Below are 17,194 nucleotides of genomic sequence, written 5' to 3' on the forward strand. Positions count from 1 at the left end.
TTTATTTAACTGGATCATGGACAGAAGGGGAGGTTAACCAAAGAATAAACAGAAGTACCAGGTGAATGACAGAGGGAATGTTTGCCAAAGGGCAGCCTGCAGTTGGGGTCAAGGGAGATAAAGGGGGTACAGGTCAAACCAGGCAGGACAAGGGAGAGGGGAAAGGTTACAGGAGGATTTCAGCTGAAAGCCCAGCATCATCATCATGGCAGACTTCACAAAGCCTTGCTCCACACCAATTATATCAGGCCCCACTCTTCCTGCCTCACTGATGAAGGAGATGTATGTTTAGCCCTCAATTTTATGGAACTTCTGCTTGGGGACTAGCTCTTATGCACTACTCTTCAGGCATTGGTGCACATGTCCTCTGTGATGGCATGCAATTCATTCTTTTTAAAGTTGGGAATGAGGTTCTGGCAGCAGAACCCGGAAGCATGGAGGACTTGGCTGTCCAAGGGTTTTCAGCTGGGGTCATTGGTGGAAAATTGGATTCATGTGCCACAACTGTTAGAGTGTTCCTGTCAAAAAAGAAGGCAAGGAGGACTTCTGGCCAAGATGGTGGAGAGAAGACAGGCACAGTTCTAAAGTCTCCTGATCTTTCTCCATCTATCATATGAAACAAACCTCTTAAAGGAAATCTGACCCACAAAACCCAGAAAGAAAAGCCAGGAGAAAGAACATTTACCTCAGGATTTGTCTCCCTCAGCAGCACTGGACGAATTCAGGTGGGTGAGTCTGGACGCAGAGGGCAGATCAGCCCCGTATCAGTCAGATTAGCAGTTGAATTGGAGCCCGGAGTCTGAGGGTCCCAGAGCCGGACCTGCTGGATCAGCAGTGGGGCTAGAAGGCAGGGGCTTGAGTCAACTAGGGAGCAGGGGCACGCTGACCCTCTGGAGCTTGCCAACAGGGCTGGGGGGAGAGCTCTGGTGCAAGATAGCTGCAGACACACCATCCCTGGGTTCCTCTGGTCTGAGGAACTCTGAGTCCACAACTCCATTGCTGCTGAGGCCTCTTCCCTGAACAAACAATAGCAGACTACTTCTGCCTCAGGCACAGGTGTGTGAGCAGAAGAAACAGCCCAGCTGATAATCAAGAGAGGAATGACCTCAGGCCAGGGCAAAGCCCACCACTGATTGCAGGCAAAAGGACTCATTAGCTCCAACTCCTCCCTTCAAGCTAAGGGAGAAGGCCTCAATCAAGGTCACAGACACTCCAGAGAAAGCAACCAGCACCTCCTACTGGCCAGCCAGAGAAATTGCACTCAGTGAGTAAAGCCTCTAGTGATCCCATGCCCCTGTGAACCAGCTGCTCCCCAACTCAAGGTCTTAGCAAAATGAAGAAGGGTCAGCAGAAAGGTGGATCCATAGAAAAATTCTTGGAATGGAATGACCCTAACTCAGAGAGACCTAGAAGGAGAATACGACCTGGTCTTCAACACAGAAAGACTTCCTTGAAGAAATAAGGAAGGAGTTTAAAAATCAACTGGAAAATTTGGGAGAGACAATTAATACCTTGAAACAAGAAAACAAATCCTTAAAAAATACAATTGGACAAATACAAAATGAGAATAAATCTCTCAGATTATCAATTGGGCAAATGCAAAAAGAAAATAATTCTCTCAAAACCTCAATTGGTCAACTGGAAAGATCTTTCAAAAATAGAATGGACCAATTGGAAAAGGAGTTGTGTAAGGTAAAAAAAAAAGAATGGAGTCTGCAGAAACTAATGACTCCATGAGACAGCAAGAGCCAGTTAAACAAAACCAAAAAATAGAAAAAATAGAAGAAAATGTAAAATACCTCAACAGCAAAACCACCGACCTTGAGAATAGGTCGAGGAGGGGCAACCTGAAAATTATTGAATTTCCTGAGAACATTGAAGAGAAAAAAAAGCCTGGACTTAATATTACAGGATCTAGTGATGCAAAACTTCCTTGATATCATGGAACCAGAGGGCAAAGTAGATATTGCAAGAATACATTGTTCCCCTCCAGAAGAAATCCTAAAATGAAAACACCAAGGAATGTTGTGGCCAAATTCCAGAACTATCAGATAAAAGAGAAAATCCTGCAAGCAGCCAGAAAGAAACAGTTTAAATATCAAGGAGCCACAGTAAGAATTACGAAGGACCTGGCTGCATCAACATTAAGGGATCCAAGGGCCTGGAACTAGATATTTCGAAGAGCAAGGGATCTTGGAATGCAGCCAAGAATCCACTATCTGACAAAGCTAAGCCTTCTCTTCCAGGGGAAAAAGATGGACATTTAAAAAAAATGGAAGAATTCCAAAAATTGAGAGCTAAATAGAAAATTTGGTCATCAAACAGCAGGTTCAAGAGAAATATGAAAAGGGTAAAAAAAGAGGGGTGCAGTTAAAAAAAATTGCTATCCAGTAAGGTGAAACTGGCTATATTCCAGCATGGGGAAAAAGATTCTCATAAATCTTGAGAACTGTAACTCTAGCAGAGAGAATATAACTAGCCAGAAGTGATGGACATTCATGACCTATCCATGAGACTGCTATCTAGTGGGATGTAACAGGTTTTAACCCCACTTGGGAGAAAGACTCTAATAACTCTCAAGAATTTTAACTCTATTAGACAGAATGTACATAACTAGAAGTGGTAGATACTCAGAATTTTCTATGACTCAGATAAGATGATCTAAAAAACACTACCTCCTTAAAAAGGGGGACAGGAAGGAGACCAGAGGAGGGAGGGGATTGAATGGGGTAAATCTCACTGTACTAAGAGGTACAAAATACCTATGGTAATAGAGGGGAAGAAGGGAGGAGATGAGAAATACCTGAATCTTCTTCTCATCAGACTTGGCTTAAAGTCAATTTACACATACTTAGTTAACTTAAAAAACATCCAATCTTTCAAGGATTAAAAGCAGAAAAGGGGAGGGGGGACAGAGAAAGGGAGGGGGGTGGAGAAAAAGGGGGAACTAACAAAAGGAAGGGAAGGGAAAAGGGAAAAAGGGAAAGGGGAAAGAGAGGGGAGGGGCAAACACACTGAAGGGGATGGTATTCAGAAACAAAATACTGGGGAATATGGATAAAGGGAGGGGGAAGGGGGAAAATACAAACAGAGGAAAGAAAGTATGGAGGGCAATAAAGAATTAGTAATCATAATCTTGAATGTGAATGGGATGTAATCTCCCTTAAAACATAAGTGAATAGCAGAGTGTATTAAAAACCAGAATCCGAGAATATGCTGCTTACCAGAAACTCATTTGAAGCAGAGAGATACACATAGAGTAAAGTTAAAAGGTTTTAGCAAAATATATTTTGCTTCAGCTGAAGTAAAAAAAAGCAGGGATAGCAATCCTTATCTCAGACACAGTAGCAGCAAAAATAGATAGCATTAAAAGAGATAAGGAAGGAAACTTTAGCCTCCTAAAAGGTACCATAGACAATAAAGCTATTTCAATACTGAATATATATGCACACAATGGGACACCATCCAATTCTTAGAAGAGAAGCTGAAAGAACTACAGGAACACATAGACAGCAAAACTCTACTAGTGGGAGACCTGAACCTCCTGCTATCAGATCTAGATAAATCGAATCATAAAATAAACAAGAAAGAAGTTAAGGAGGTAAATAAATTGTTAGAAAAACTAGATGTGGTAGACTTATGGAGGAAATTGAATGGGGATAGAAAGGAATATACCTTTTTCTCTGCAGTACATGGAACTTATACAAAAATTGACCATGTACTAGGACATAAAAACCTAATAATCAACTGCAGAAAGGCAGAAATAATGAATACATCTTTCTCAGATCACAATGCAATAAAAGTCATATGCAATATTAGACCAAGGAGATATAGACCCAGAACCAACTGGAAACTGAATAACCTCATTTTAAAGAATGAGTGGACCAAAAAAAAATTATAGCAAGAGTTAACCATTTTATCCTAGATAATGATAATAATGAAACAACATACCAAAACCTATGGGATTCACTCAAAGCGGCTCTCAGGAGATGTATTATAGCTTTAAATGCTTACATGAATAAATTTGAGAAAGAGGAAATCAATGAACTAAACATACAACTAAAAAAATTAGAGCAAGAACAAATTAAAAATCCCCAATTAAATACCAAATAAGAAATTCTAAAAATTAAAGGAGAAATTAATGAAATTGAAACAAAAATACTATTGAATTAATAAAGCCAAAAGTTGGTATTATTAAAAAAAAACCAATAAAATTGATAAACCCCTGGTCAATTTGATTAAAAAAACCCCAGAAAACCAAATTGCTAGTATCATAAATGAAAAAAAGGTGAGCTCATCACCAATGAGGGAATTAAATTAATAATCTGAAATTATATTGTCCAACTCTATGCCAATAAATTTAATAATCTTAGTGAAATGGAAGAATATTTACAAAAATATAAGTTGCCCAGGTTAAATGAAGAAGAGATTAAATACCTAAACAACCCTATCTCAGAAAAAGAAGTTCAACAAGCAATCATTGAACTCCCTAAAAAAAAATTTCCAGGGCCTGATGGATTCACAAGTGAATTCTACCAAACATTTAAGGAACAATTGGTTTCAATTCTATAAAAACTCTTTGGAAAAATAGGGAAAGATGGAACTCTGCCTAACTCTTTCTATGAAACCAATATGGTGCTGTTACCTAAACCAGGAAGAGTTAAAACAGAGAAAGAAAATTATACACCTAGCTCCCTGATGAATATAGATGCAAAGATCTTAAATAAAATCTTAGCAAAATGATTCCAGTTATTACTAGGATAAACATTATGATCAAGTAGGATTTATCCCAGGAATGCAGAGTTGGCTCAATATTAGGAAAACTGTTAGTATACTCAATCATATCAACAACAAACCTATCAGAAATTATATGATCATGTCAATAGATGCTGAAAAAGCTTTTGACAAAATATAGCATCCATTCCTACTAAAAACACTAGAGAGTATAGGAATAAATGGACTGTTCCTTAGAATAATTAGCAGTATCTATCTGAAACCATCAACAAGCATTATATTCAATGGGGAGAGGCTAGAGGGATTCCCAATAAGATCAGGGGTGAAGCAAGGATGCCCATTATCACCACTACTATTCAATATTGTATTAGAAATGTTAGCTTCAGCAATTAGAGAAGAAACAGAAATTGAAGGAATTAGAATTGGGAAGGAAGAGACAAAACTCTCAATCTTTGCAGATGACATGATGGTCTACCTAGAGAATCCTAAGAAATCATCCAAAAAAAATCCTGGAAACAATTAGCAATTTTTCCAAAGTTGCAGGTTATAAAATAAACCCTCATAAATCCTCAACTTTTCTATATATGTCTAGCAAGATGCAGCTGGAGGAGCTAGAAAGAGAAATCCCATTCAAAATACCCTCAGACCATATAAAATACCCAGGAGTCTATCTGCCAAGACAGACACAAAATTTTTTGAAAAACAATTATAAAACACTTCTCCCACAAATTAAATCAGATTTAAATAACTGGGCAAATATCAACTGCTCATGGATAGGGAGAGCTAATATAATAAAAATGACAATTCTACCAAAAGTAAACTATCTGTTTAGTGCCCTACCAATCAAAATTCCAAAAGATTACTTTAATGAGTTAGAAAAAATTGTAAGTAAATTCATATGGAGAAATAAAAAGTCAAGAATTTCCAGGAGCTTAATGAAAAATGTGTAAAAGAAGGTGGCTTAGCCCTACCTGATCTAAAATTGTATTATAAAGCATCAGTCATCAAAACTGTTTGGTACTGGCTAAGATATAGAGTAGTGGACCAGTGGAATAGACTAGGTACAAAAGCAGTAGATGATTATAGTAATCTGCTGTTTGATAAACCCAAAGAGTTCAGCTATTGGGATAAAAACTCCCTCTTTGATAAAAACTGCTGGGATAATTGGAAGTTAGTATGGAAGAAACTTAGATTAGACCAACACCTCACACTCTTTACCAAGATAAGATCCAAATGGTTACAAGACTTAGACATAAAAAACAATACTATAAGCAAATTAGAAGATCAAGGACTAGTCTACCTGTCAGATCTATGGAAAGGGGAGCAGTTTGTGACTAAGGAAGAGTTGGAGAATATCACCAAAAACCATCTAGATGATTTCGATTACATTAAATTAAAAAGCTTTTGCACAGATAAAACCACTGTAACCAAGATCAAAAGAAATGTAGTAAATTGGGAAAGAATCATTACAACTAATGATTCTGTCAAAGGACTCATTTCTAAAATATATAGAGAACTGAGTCATATATATATATATGTATATATATTTTTACAAGGCAAATGGGGTTAAGTGGCTTGCCCAAGGCCACACAGCTAGGTAATTATTAAGTGTCTGAAACCGGATTTGAACCCAGGTACTCCTGACTCCAGACCTGGTGCTTTATCCACTGTGCCACCTACCCCTCCCTCGAGTCATGTTTTTAAAACAAAAAGCCATTCCCCAATTGACAAATGGTCAAAGGATATGCAAAGGCAATTTACAGATGAGGAGATCAAAGCAATCCATAGCCATATTAAAAATTGCTCTAAATCATTATTAGAGAAATGCAAATTAAAGCTTCTCTGAGGTACCACCTCACACCTCTCAGATTGGCCACTATGACCAGAAAGGATAATGATCATTGTTGGAAGGGTTGTGGGAAATCTGGGACACTATTACACTGTTGGTGGAGCTGTGAACCTATCCAACCTTTCTGGAGAGCTATTTGGAACTATGCCCAAAGGGCAACAAAAATGTGCATACCCTTTGACCCAGCAACACCACTACTGGGTCTGTACCCTGAAGAGATGATGAAAGAGGGTAAAAACATCACTTGCACAAAAATATTTATAGCAGCCCTGTTTGTAGTGGCAAGGAATTGGAAATCAAGTAAATGTCCTTCAATTGGGGAATGGCTTAGTAAACTATGGTATATGTATGTCATGGAATACTATTGTTCCATTAGAAAGCAAGAGGGATGGGATTTCAGATTGCATGAATGGATGCTGTGTGAGATGAGCAGAGCCAGAAAAACACTGTATACCCTAACAGCAACATGGGGGTGATGTTTTTAACCCCTCATTTCATCATTGCAACAATCGGGAACAATTTTGGGCTGTTTGCAAAGGAGGGTGCCATATGTATCCAGATAAAGAGCTGTGGAGTTTGAACAAAGTTCAAGGACTATTCCCTTTAATTAATTGGAAAAAAACCAGATATCTTATTGTCTGATCTTGTTACCTCTTAGACTTCTTGTCTCTTCCTTAAGGATATGATTTCGCTTTCATCACAATTTGGATCAGTGTACAACATGGAAACAAAGTAAAGACTGACAGATTGCTTTCGGTGGGGGATGGGGTGGGGGAGGAAAGTAAGATTGGGGAGAAAATTGTAAAACTCAAATAATATCTTTAATAAAAAAAATAAAAAAGAAGGCAAGGAGCCCATGAAGGAAGACTCCGACTTGTGCCTGCACTGACGTGCCAGCCATTGTGATGTATACTTTGGTGCCTGTTACAAGCTCTCAGCAGGTCACCTTCGCTGTAGAGCTTTGGGTGGCATCAATTGCCAATCTGATGACTCTGTGGTCAGTGAGGCCAGGTCTTGCTGCACCCAGGACTCAGTTACTGGACTCGGAGGATACTTCCTCCTGCTGGGCCTCCGCTTTGTCTGCCATCTGGCCTACATTCATCATGCTGCACCTCGTCCTCCTCACTGACATGGGAATGGGGGCTGTCACTAGTGTGGGGCAGGATGTCCCAAGTCTGGTCCATTCTGATGCTGGCCCCGCTCCCATATCCGCTTTCCCAGCTGGCACTGAAGTCAGTGCCATGCCCTGGGCACCTGCTGCTGTCGAGGTTGCTGTGCCAGCTGCTCCAGCTGGGCTGGAGAACTTGGCCATTGTGCGGCTGCCACTGCCGCCACCCTCTTTCTGGCCACTGTCTTGCTACAGGCAGGCATTGAGCTGCATCCGGCTGGAGAGACACCGGGCCTGGCACACTGCGAGCTGGTCTGGGCTACGGGATTCATGGCTTTCACGCCGGCATTTCCTCCTCTTGTAAGGCCCCGGGAGTTACAGCCGGGGAAAAGTTCTGTGCCCTTCTCTAAGATCTCCTGGACCCGGAGGCCGGCAGCAGTGCCCATGAGCAGGACTGGTCCCCCACGTTCCAGCGGAGGCGCTCATGGAGCGGACGCCGGGGCAAGGCCCGGGCCCGGCGGACACACAGCTCGGCGGACACACAGCTCGGCCACCGCGCTCCGCCGGGGCTGAAAAGGTCCGGGAAGTGGCGCAGCTGGCGGCCAGAACCGCCTGGCGGGCCTTGGAAGCCCGGCCTCTCACCACCCCTGACTGCCGCAGTAGAGACCAGCAGCCCCTGTGGATCCCGCGCTCACTTGGGGATCTCTATCTGCAGGGCCGGAGCCACGACGGCGGCAGCTGGAGGAGGAGTGGGGGAAGCCCCTCTTCCCTCCGCCCACGAGGTCACCACCCTCCCGGGAGGAGGCCGAGCAAAGTTTAGGGGGAGCAGCGTCGGGGCTGCACCGGCTGGCTCGGGCCTGCGGTGCTGCGCCGTGGTGGGCAGGGCCCTGGGCCGCCTGTCGGCTCCCGGCTCTAGTCACAGGCCCCGCGTCCTCCTCGAGCCCGCGTCTCGGCGCCCACAACCGCCGCCGCCTTGGCAGTCCGGTGCCATGTCCGGGTCTCCCCGCCTCCTCCTCCTCCTCCTCCTCCTCCTCCTCCTCAGCGGCAGAACCTGAAGGTATTTTAAATGGGATTTCGCTCTGTATCTCTTGCTACTGGCGATGTGAGTAAGACAGAGAAATGCCGAGCGCTTATGTGGGATTGTTCCCTATCTTGCGACTTCGCTGAAGTTGTTTTCTACTTTGTTAGATGATATTCTAGGGTGCTCTGGGTGAACCATCATGGCATCCGCAGAAGGAGAGTTTGGTTTCTCCATTATCCATTCTGATTCCTTCTATTTCTTTTTCTTTTCTTGCCAAAGTTAATGTTTCTAATACAAAATTGAATAACAGTGGTGATAACAGGCATCCTTGTGGAATTGTCGTTTTTATTATATTAGCTGGGCCAACCCTGGGCAGTCGACATTGCCCAACTGTTTAGATTTGATCTTATTTATGTGAAAAATGTTTTATAGCGGTTTTTATTTAGTTCCTGAGTTTGCCTTGGCAGGAAAATTTGAATGGAATTTCTCTTTTTATCTCTTACTGCTCTGTCTTGTTAGTATTTTATAGAAATAATCATAATTTATTTTGGTTGATTTTATATATTACCACTGGGCTAAATTTTCTAATTTTTTCAAGTAGGTTTTTAGGTGATTTTCTAGGATTTTTGAAGTATACCGTCATATCATCTGCAAAGAGTAAAAGCTTTGTTTATTCATTACCTATTCTAATTTCTTCGATTTCTTTTTTTCTTCTCTTATAACTAAAGCTAACATTTCTAATTCAATATTGAACAATAGTGGAGATGACAGGCTTCCTTGTTTCTCCCTGATCTTATTGGGGATGCTTCTAGTTTATCTATATTACTTATGTTTGTTGATTTTAGATAGATATCGCTTATCCTTTTAAGGAACATTCCATTTATTGCTGTGTTCTCTAGTGTTTTTAATAGCACGAGTGCTGTGTTTTGTCACAAACTTTTTCAGCATCTATTGAAATAAATGATTTCTGTTGGTTTGTTATTGATATGGTCAATTATGCTCATAGTTTTCCTAATGTTGAACCAACCCTGCATTCCTGATATAACTCCTACTTGGTTAGGGTGATTTATCCTAGTGATAATTTGCTGTAATAATTGCTTTGCTAATATTTAAAATTTTTGCATCCAAATTCATTAGGGTACATGGTCTACACTTTTCTTTCTCTGTTTTGACTCTTTCCATTTTATCAGCATCATATCAGTGTCATAGGAGGATTTCACAGAACTCCTTCTGTTTTTTCTTATAATTTATGTAGAATTGCAGCTAGTTGTTCCTTGAATGATTTGTAGAATTCTCTTTCAAATTCCTCCCACTTTTGAAGATTTATTTTAGGGAGTTTATTGATGTCTTGTTCAATTCTTTTACTCAGATGGGGTCATTTAAGTATTTAATTTCTTCTTTCCACCTGGGCACTTTATATTTTTTGTCAATATTCATCCACTTCACTTAGATTGTCAAATCTACTGGCGTATAGTTGAGCAAAATATTTTTGAAATATTACTTTTCCACCTCATTAGTAGTGAATTTACCTTTCTCCTTTTTGATACTGACATTTGGTTTTATTCTTTATTTTTGTAATCAAAGTAATCAAAGGTTTATCTTTTGATTTTTACATAAAATCAATTCTTAGTTTTATTTATTTATACAGTAGTTTTCTTACTTTAGATGTTCTACATTTCTCCTTTTATTTTAAAAATTTCTAATTTGGCATTTAATTGGGGAATTTTAATTTCTTATTTGTCTAGCTTTTTTAAGTTGCATGTACAATTCATTTATCTCTTTCTCTATTTTATTCATTTAATCATTTAAACATATAAAATTAACTCCAATAACTGTTTTAACTGTATACCACAAGTTTGGGTACACTGTCTGCTTATTGTCACAGTCTTAGATGAAATTCTTGCTTATTTATGTGATTGTTTTGTTTGATCCACTCATTCTTTAAAAATAGGTTATTTGTTTGCCGTTAATTTGAGTTTTATTCCACCATGGCCTTTAATTGCACATGATTTTTATTACATCATGATCTGAGAAGGATGTATTTAGTATTTCTGCATCTCGGCCTTTGATTATGAGTTTTTATGCTCTTTACATGGTTAATTTTTGCATAGGTATCATGTAATGCTGAAAAAAAAAGATCATTACTTTCTGTCCCAATTCAATTTTCTCTAGTTTTATCATATCTAAATTTTCTAACATTCCTATTCATTTCCTTCACTTCCCACCTTGTTTATTTAATGGTTAGAGCGATCCAATTTTGAGAGAAGTAGGTTGAGGTCCCTATCCAGTATAGTTTTTTTGTCTTTGTTTCCCTGTATCACATTTAGTTTCTCCTCCAAATATTTGAATGCTATACCACTTGGTGTATATATATCTAGTATGGAAATTACTTCATTGTCTATGGTACATAATAAGTACCATAAAATATGCTTAAAATATAAGGGAAATATCAGTGTAAGGATTCTGCTAACTTTTGACTGATTTAGCAGATATGAGACAGATTGAGTGAAAAGTGGAGAAGAGACAATTAGTAAGAAATTTAAGTGCCAGTCTATGGGAAAGATCCATATGATTGTGTAATACCTGCAGCCTGAAAAGAATTCTGAAAGTTATCTCTGAACAAGATTTCATTTTGGTTTAGAAATTTTTAGATATAACAAAGTGACAATATGTATGATAAACATTTAATCAAGATATCAATTTTCTTTTTTTTTTTTTAGGTTTTTGCAAGGCAAATGGGGTTAAGTGGCTTGTCTAAGGCCACAACAGCTAGGTAATTATTAAGTGTCTGAGGCTGGATTTGAACTCAGGTACTCCTGACTCCTGACTCCAGCTCTATCCACTGAGCAACCTACCCGGCCCTTGAATTTTTTTCTTATAAGCATTTAGTTACATTCCATTTTTCTGCAACCTCCAAAATATTGGGGGATGTAATGAAGATGATGTGGGAAGGGCACAAAGCAATGTTCTCACCTTGGGGAATGCTGTCTACTTTGGTGGGCATCCCACATTGCCCATCTCCTGGAGCAGTCTATCTTTGTCTCCTTTAAGAGCATTTAAATCTAGACAAGTTCCTCATCAGGGGAGTGTGCCCCAACTGTCATCCTCTGTCCTCATAACTTCTAGTTCCCATAATTTCATTGCAAAATGACTCCATGGAAAAATTCTCCTGCCAAGTCTTGTTATTTTTACCTAAACAATGTTCCTATGTGTCTAATCACTCAGTTCTTATTTTTTTCTTTTTTAAATTTATTTTCATCCATATGTACATGCATATTTCGAAATTACAAAATATTCCTCCACCTTCCCTTCCCACCCCTCTTCCCTCAGCAGGGAATAGTCAGGGTAGCATTTTACATACATATTTTGTCAAATTACTAATTTTTGGCATGAGGAATTAGAATTAAGGGAAAGAGATTCATAAGAGATAATTTTTTTATAAAGTGTTCATCAGAATAGAAGGGTTTTTTTTTTTTCTCTGTGTTTTCTGTTGTTTTTCTTCCTCTGCTTGGAGATAATAGAGTCCATAACCAGTCAGATACAGTTGTAGCTCTCTGGATGGAGAGAAACTGCTTCCATCAAGGTTGTTAATCTCATAATGTAGTTGTTGATATGTATGTTATTTTCTTGGTTCTAATCCCTTCACTCAGCATCAGATCCCACAAGTCATTCCATGCTTCTCTAGAGTTTGACCATATGGGGCGGCTACGTAGCACAGTGGATAGAGCACTAGGCCTGGAGTCAGGAGTACCTGAGTTCAAATCAGACCTCAAACACCTAGCTGTGTGGCCTTGGGCAAGCCACTTAACCCCATTGCCTTGCAAAAAACCTAAAAAAACCCCTAGAGTTCGACCATTTATGGTTTCTTATAGAACAATAGTATTCCATGGTAATCATGTACCATAACTTGTTTAGCCATTCCCCAATTGATGGATAAACCCTCAGGTTCCAATTCTCTGCCATAACAAAAAGAGCTCCTATGAACATTTTAGAACATGTAGGACTTTTCCCATTTTTTATAATTACTTCTAGATATAGACCTAGAATTGGAATTGCAGGGTGAAAGGATATGAACATTTTTATTCCTCTTTGGCCATAGCTCCATATTACTCTCCAGAAAGCTTGGATCTGTTCACAACTCCACCAGCAATGCATCAATGTCCCAATCCTCCCACAACCTCTCCAACATTGATTATCTTCCATTTTTCTCATCTTGGCTAATCTAATAGGTGTGAGATAATACCTCATTGTTGTTTTAATTTGTGTTTCTCTAATCAGTTGTGTTTTGGAGCATTTTTTATATGATTATAGATAGCTTTAATTTCTTCATTTGAAAACTGTCTGGTCATATCCTTTGACCATTTATCAACTGGGGAATGACTCAGTCCTTATTTGAATGAAGATCCTCTTCCCCTCATCTTCAGATAACAGTAAGTACCTATCAAAAAAATATTGTGATAATACATATTAGATTATATTTCTTCCTGATTCAGTAAAATCAAGAACTTCTGGGTTAGCATTTAAAATTCTCTTTGCTAGTAAAGTTTTTTACCAAATGTGTTTATTATTTTAATAATGACTTCAAATTTTATATTTCCCTCCTCTCCCCATCTTGAATCAGTAAACTAGCTAATACAGGAGATTCATGTGCAATTATATAAAACATTTCACAAGAAGACCCAAACAAAAAAGAGAGAAAGAACGAAAGAGAGAAAGAAAGAAAGAAAGAAAGAAAGAAAGAAAGAAAGAAAGAAAGAAAGAAAATAAAGCATGCTTCAGACCAGATTCTAATATCTTCATTTCTTTGGAGTAGATAGCATGTTTTATCAAAAGTCCTTTGGGGTCTTTTGTGAATAATTAAGTCATTCACAAATCATCATTGAACAATAATTGCTTGTAGTGGATACAATGTTCTCTTGGTTTTATTCACTTTATTATGTATCAGGTCATGCCAATATTTCCATGTTTTCCTTATAGCATCTTTTTATAGCAAAATCATATTCCATTACGACCATTTATCACAGCTCAATTTCCAATTCAGCACCACGAAAAAGAGCTACTATAAATATTTTTGTACAAATTGATTCTTTTCCTTTTTTCATTCTTTAGACTAAACAGCCTGCAGTAGTATTGTTGGATCAAAGTTTATGCATAGTATTAAAGTCCTTTGGGTTTAGTGTCAAATTACTTTCCAGAATGATTGTAACCCCTTCAACATTTATCATTTTTCCTTTTTTGTTAGCCAATCTAATGGGTTTAAGGTACATACATCATAGTTTTCATTTGAATTTTCATGACTATAATTAGCTTTGATTTGTTGTCTGAAAACTTGGACTATTCATATCATTTAACCAATTGGAGAATGACTTGTAATATAAATCTGACTCAGCTAATTCTATATTGGATAAATGAGGACTTTTTTGAATCAAAAATACTTGCTTAAAATTTTCCCCCAATTTTCTGTTTTCCTTCTATTTTTGAGTGCGTTGGTCTGTTTGTGCAATTTTTTTTAATTTGTTATAATCCAAATTATCCATCTTATATTTTGTAATAGTCTCTATAACTTGTTTGATTTTAATTTCTCCCCTTATCCATAGATTTGACCAAGTACACTATTTCAAGCTCCCTTAATGGACTTGTAGTATTCCCATTTATGTGTCTTTTGACCTTATGTATGATAAAATTCTAAATCTATTTTAGCCTAATGGTTTATCAGTTTTGTTTTGTTTTTCTTTATGGCAGATTTTCTAGGACCAGAAATCCTCCTCTTGTTCATTGTATTTTCAGTTTCCTTGCTTCATAGAATTCTGGGTCCCTTGCTTCTAATATCATATTCCAGTTTTCCTCCCACATCTTCCTTCCCCCCTTTTTGATTTTTTAAAAAAATATGCCCAAAGTGTTTTGATGATGAATTCTTTATGAGTATCATTTCCAGTGTAGCACTAGTGTTCCTTTTTCATGCCTAAATATTTTTTCAGAAATTCCCCCTGAAAATCCTCAACAATCTTTTAAATATTTGATCTTATGGCTTTTTTTTTATGTCTATATTCCCCGCCCCCTCTTTATTACTTTTGGTACAATGGAAGTTCCTTAACACTTATAAATTTTCTTCTGCTCTACTTTTCCTGATACTGCTCCCTTTGCTGTACCTTTCTTACCAAGTTTGTGTTTCTTTATTTTGCTCATTTTCCTTTCAATAAGATTGCATGTCCCCCAGCATTCTGGCCAGTATAATGTCTCTTTACCCCTTTCTTTCCTCTTTCCTGATGATTTCTTCAGGTCCCTTTGGGTGAAGAGTAATTCTCTTAAGAAGGTTCACTAATCCATAGATTTGAACAGAATCAGTTAACTTGAGTTTAGACAAAATGAACTGACATCAATCTCATCCTCAACACATCCTAATCACCTAGCACTAAAACCACTCCCTCCAATAAACTTTGTTGCATTTATTGAGAATAATGCCTTATTTCCAGTCAACCAGGTCTCTGGGCTCAGAGTCATCTCAGATTCTTTGTGCTTCCTGATCTTATATATGAACCATCATCATATCACTTACCAAATCTTGTCACATTTACCCTTGTAATATCTGGCTATACTCATAGGAACGCTGTATACCATGGGTTCAGTGTTCTGTCAACTGTTGCCTGGGCTACTGGAAAAAATAAAATTTGTTTTAAAAATAAATATATTTCTATATGATATATGTATAGGTTATCTGATAGATGGATAGATAATATTTGATTAGGAAATAAATTGAATTACTCCTAGTGTCACTCCTCCCTTTTATAGATTCCCAGAAATATTACAAGTAATATTTTAAAACAATAAAAGATAAGTAGAAGGGGATTAAAATTAGGAAAATAGGTCAGTGTGCTGAAAAAGTTTGAAATTATACATAATATTACAGCATTTGTGCCATATCTTAACTTAATTAAAGAGTGAGAAGAGGGATTTTCTACTCCTATCTACTCACTGGGCTATGCCCCTAAAATAGTAAAACTTGCTTGCAAGTAGATAGAAAAAAAAACATTCTTATAGATTTATCAGTAGGATTTACTTTCACTGCTTATACATTGTGTTTTGTACAATGCTTAACTTTTATAAAATGAAAATGCTTTTAAATTGATCATTCATTGATGCTTAGACCATACTCTTTGGAAATGGTTTGACATCTGGGTTGCACTTTTACAGTTTCAGCCTTGGAAGAGAAGAAAAATAAATCATTTATTATTTCCTTTTGAAATCTTTACTGCCAGAAAAAATAAACAAACATTTCATCAGAAACTACTTTAGAATAATATAAGTTTAGTCATTTCACAACTTCATCATTGAGAATATTTTTAGAAATATATTGTATTTTCCTAATAATCCAACTCTCCTATGAGTACAGTGAATCAACATGGCAGGTAAACAGTCTCTTTCCATGCCTAGTCATTTCTCCCTACATAATATTTCTCTTTTGTACCTCCTTTTTTCTACTCCCTCAGTGTTTCTCTATTTTGCTTGGGCTATTGTTGCTAGGCCTATTTACCTTGTACCCCAGTGATTGCAAAAACCTCTGCCTTCCTTGATTCCTCTTTCAGTTCAATTCATTCTGTCCTATAAAAAGACCTTGTGCCTTGTGCTTGTGCCATGTTATACATTTGTAAGAGTGTGAAGATTTTCTTCTCCCAACAACTCAATAGGTCATGCTTACTCCTAAAATTTGCAAATCATTTTGCATTTTGTAACAGAAATAAATTAAACATTTTTAAGATATGCCAGTAGGACTTCCTTTGTGTGTATTTTTTGTTTTTTGCAAGTGAACTTTAATTTATTATTACTATTAATACAATAATTTTGTTATAAGAGTAAACATAAACCCCCCTCCCCCCAAGAAGATGAGAAACCTCAAGAATAATGAGAGAGAGAAAAAAAATGTACTTCAGTCTGTGTTCAGATTCCAACGGCTGTGTCTCTGGGGTGAGTTGCTTTCTTTATCATAAGTCCCCCTAGAAGTTACTTCAATATTTTTCCCACAACTCCTATTACTAGCTCTACCTCTACTCTACCTCTACTCTATTCCTCCCCACTCCCATTTATTCTATTCTTTCTCTCCTTTCATCCTGGCCCTGTCCAAAAGTGTGTTGTATCTGAGTACCCTCTCCCTCAATCTTCCCTCTCTTCTATCACCTATTCCCACCTTCCCTCCCCCCATTCCCCCTTATCCCATCCCTTTCTTCTCATTTTTTCTCTAGGATAAGATAGATTTCTTAATCCTATTAAGTGTGTATGTTATTTCCTTTCTGAGCCATTTCTGATGAGAATGAAGGCTCACTCATTCCCCCTTGCCTTCCCCCCTTTCCACTCCATTGAAAAAGCTTTTTCTTGACTCTAATGTGAAATTTTTTAGCTCCTTCTTTCTCTCCTTTCCCTTCTTCCCAGTACTTTACTTTATCACCCATTGACTCCATCTTTTTACTATATTATACCATTATATTCT

General features: G+C 37.9%; 1 pseudogene; it reads right to left on the bottom strand.

Moving 5' to 3' along the window:
* Positions 1 to 337: 337 nt before the first annotated feature.
* LOC141512153 (nucleus accumbens-associated protein 1-like) lies at positions 338 to 11,716 on the bottom strand (annotated as a pseudogene).
* Between the last annotated feature and the right edge of the window lie 5,478 nt (positions 11,717 to 17,194).

Source organism: Macrotis lagotis, chromosome 2, assembly GCF_037893015.1.
Source record: "Macrotis lagotis isolate mMagLag1 chromosome 2, bilby.v1.9.chrom.fasta, whole genome shotgun sequence".
In the NCBI taxonomy this organism is placed as follows: Eukaryota; Metazoa; Chordata; class Mammalia; order Peramelemorphia; family Peramelidae; genus Macrotis; species Macrotis lagotis.